We start from the raw sequence: 3,662 nt of genomic DNA, 5'->3' as shown, positions 1-3,662 counted from the left end.
TTTTAGAGTTAGGTGGAACACTTGAAATGTATTTAAATCAACCCTTTTTTAGAGTTAGGGGGAACACTTAAAATGCATTTAATTTAACCCTTTTTTACAGTTAAGAGGAACACTTAAAATGTATTTAAATCAACCATTTTTTCAGAGTTAGGAGGAACACTTAAAATTTATTTAATTCAACCCTTTTTTAGAGTTAGGAGGAACAAGAAAATGTATTTAATTTAATCATTTTTTAGAGTTAGGAGGAACACTTAACATAAATTTAAATCAACCATTTTTTAGAGTTAGGAGGAACACTTAAATGTATTTAAATCAACCCTTTTTTAGAGTTAGGAGGAACACTTAAAATGTATACTTAACATAAATTTAAATCAACCATTTTTTAGAGTTAGGAGGAACACTTAAATGTATTTAAATCAACCTTTTTAGAGTTAGGAGGAACACTTAAAATGTATTTAATTCAACCCTTTTTTAGAATTAGGAGGAACACTTAAAATGTATTTAATTTAACCCTTTTTTTAGAGTTAGGAGGAACACTTAAAATGCATTTAATTTAACCCTTTTTTACAGTTAAGAGAAACACTTAAAATGTATTTAAATCAACCATTTTTTCAGAGTTAGGAGGAACACTTAAATGTATTTAATTCAACCCTTTTTTAGAGTTAGGAGGAACAAGAAAATGTATTTAATTTAATCATTTTTTAGAGTTAGGAGGAACACTTAACGTAAATTTAAATCAACCATTTTTTAGAGTTAGAGGAACACTTAAATGTATTTAAATCAACCCTTTTTTAGAGTTAGGAGGAACACTTAAAATGTATACTTAACATAAATTTAAATCAACCATTTTTTAGAGTTAGGAGGAACACTTAAATGTATTTAAATCAACCCTTTTTAGAGTTAGGAGGAACACTTAAAATGTATTTAATTCAACCCTTTTTTAGAATTAGGAGGAACACTTAAAATGTATTTAATTTAACCCTTTTTTTAGAGTTAGGAGGAACACTTAAAATGCATTTAATTTAACCCTTTTTTTACAGTTAAGAGGAACACTTAAAATGTATTTAAATCAACCATTTTTTCAGAGTTAGGAGGAACACTTAAAATGTATTTAATTCAACCCTTTTTTAGAGTTAGGAGGAACAAGAAAATGTATTTAATTTAATCATTTTTTAGAGTTAGGAGGAACACTTAACATAAATTTAAATCAACCATTTTTTAGAGTTAGGAGGAACACTTAAATGTATTTAAATCAACCCTTTTTTAGAGTTAGGAGGAACACTTAAAATGTATTTAATTCAACCCTTTTTTAGAATTAGGAGGAACACTTAAAATGTATTTAATTCAACCCTTTTTTAGAGTTAGGAGGAACACTTAAAATGTATTTATATCAAATATTTTTTAGAATTAGGAGGAACACTTAAAATTTATTTAATTTAACCCTTTTTTAGAGTTAGGAGGAACACTTAAATTGTATTTAAATCAACCATTTTTTAGAATTAGGAGGAACACTTAAAATTTATTTAATTTAACCCTTTTTTAGAGTTAGGAGGAACACTTAAAATGTATTTAAATCAACCCTTTTTTAAAGTTAGGAGGACCACTTAAAATGTATTTAAATCAACCATTTTTTAGAAGTAGAAGGAACACTTAAAATTTATTTAATTTAACCCTTTTTTAGAGTTAGGAGGATCACTTAAAATGTATTTAAATCAACCATTTTTTTAGAATTAGGAGGAACACTTAAAATGTATTTAATTTAACCTTTTTTTTAGAGTTAGGAGGAACACTTAAATTGTATTTAAATCAACCATTTTTTTAGAATTAGGAGGAACACTTAAAATGTATTTAATTTAACCCTTTTTTTAGAGTTAGGAGGAACACTTAAAATGTATTTAAATCAACCCTTTTTTAGTGTTAGGAGGAACACTTAAATTGTATTTAAGTCAACCCTTTTTAGAGTTAGGAGCAACAATTAAAATGTATTTAATTTAAACCTTTTTTACAGTTAAGAGGAACACTTAAAATGTATTTAGATCAACCATTTTTTTAGAGTTAGGAGGAACACTTAAAATGCATTTAAGTCAACCCTTTTTAGAGTTAGGAGCAACAATTAAAATGTATTTAATTTAAACTTTTTTTTTACAGTTAAGAGGAACACATAAAATGTATTTAAATCAACCATTTTTTAGAGTTAAGAGGAACACTTAAAATGTATTTAAATCAACCATTTTTTAGAGTATAGGAGGAACACTTAAAATGTATTTAATTTCACCCTTTTTTTAGAATTAGGAGGAACACTTAAAAAGTATTTAATTCAACCCTTTTTTAGAGTTAGGAGGAACACTTAAAATCTATTTAAATCAACCATTTTTTAGAGTTAGGAGGAACACTTAAAATGTATTTAAATCAACCATTTTTAGAGTTAGGAGGAACACTTAAAATTTATTTAATTTAACCCTTTTTTAGAGTTAGGAGGAACACTTAAAATTTATTTAAATCAACCAATCTTTTAGAGTTAGGAGGAACATTTAAAATGTATTTAATTGAATCCTTTTTTAGAGTTAGGAGGAACACTTAAAATGTATTTAAATCAACCATTTTTTAGAATTAGGAGGAACACTTCAAATGTATTTAATTTAACCCTTTTTTTAGAGTTAGGAGGAACACTTAAAATGTATTTAAATCAACCCTTTTTTAGCGTTAGCAGGAACACTTAACATGTATTTAATTTAACCATTTTTAGAGTTAGGAGGATCACTCAAAATGTATTTAAATCAACCTCTTTTTAGAGTTCGGAGGAACACTTAAAATGTATCTAATTTAACCCTTTTTTAGAGTTAGAAGGAACACTTAAAATGTATTTAAATCAACCCTTTTTTAGAGTTAGGATAAAAACACTTAAAATGTGTTTGTTTGTCAAAAAACAAACGCACACAAAAAAAACATGTATCCAAATGTCGCATCCTTTTAGGTCAAAATGCAGGGGGGGGGGGGGTGGGGGGGGGTAAATGTTTAAGCCCCTGATCATGTCTGTGAACAACATTCAATTGAATATTAGTTCCCTGCCTTTTGGTAGGGAACTAATAATGCCAAAATAGAATGTTCTGAACAATTAAGATAAATGTGACAACATAACAAGCATGCATAAGCAAAAGAAAACCAATGCTCTTTATTCTCTGTCTTCAGCAAAAAAAAAAAAAAAAATGACGTCAAGTTTGACCTTAGAAGCAAAACAAATGTTTTGCGTAAAGTGGAATACAAAAATGAAAGTGCAGACTTCAAACCTCAAAACAGTGCGAGTGGGTGTAAAAAATCCCTAAACCCTCTTAAGTCCTTTGATTTCTAAGTTGGAAAATCTCCTCCTAGCATTCCAGCTATGCGGGCCCTGTGCTGATGCGGAGTTCAAACTGTCCTGCTATGGTCTGGCATTTGTAGGCTATATGTTGACTTGCTCAGGGGAAAGAGCACGGCGGAGATTATGGGCAATTAAAGCCCACTTTATGCCGGTCTGCTGGCGTCACAAAGTCTGGCTGAGAAACGCTCACCTCGGCTAATACTATCAATGAGAACAAACTCTGCGCCATCAACTTATTATGTACAGTGAATTATTCATACCAGAGCAAGCACGTTCCGGCTCAGTTGGCTTGATAAAGCAGCGC

This window comes from Nerophis lumbriciformis, linkage group LG27 (genome assembly GCF_033978685.3).
Source record: "Nerophis lumbriciformis linkage group LG27, RoL_Nlum_v2.1, whole genome shotgun sequence".
In the NCBI taxonomy this organism is placed as follows: Eukaryota; Metazoa; Chordata; class Actinopteri; order Syngnathiformes; family Syngnathidae; genus Nerophis; species Nerophis lumbriciformis.
The sequence above is the reverse complement of the archived record's forward strand: the minus strand, read 5'-3'. Positions refer to the sequence as shown.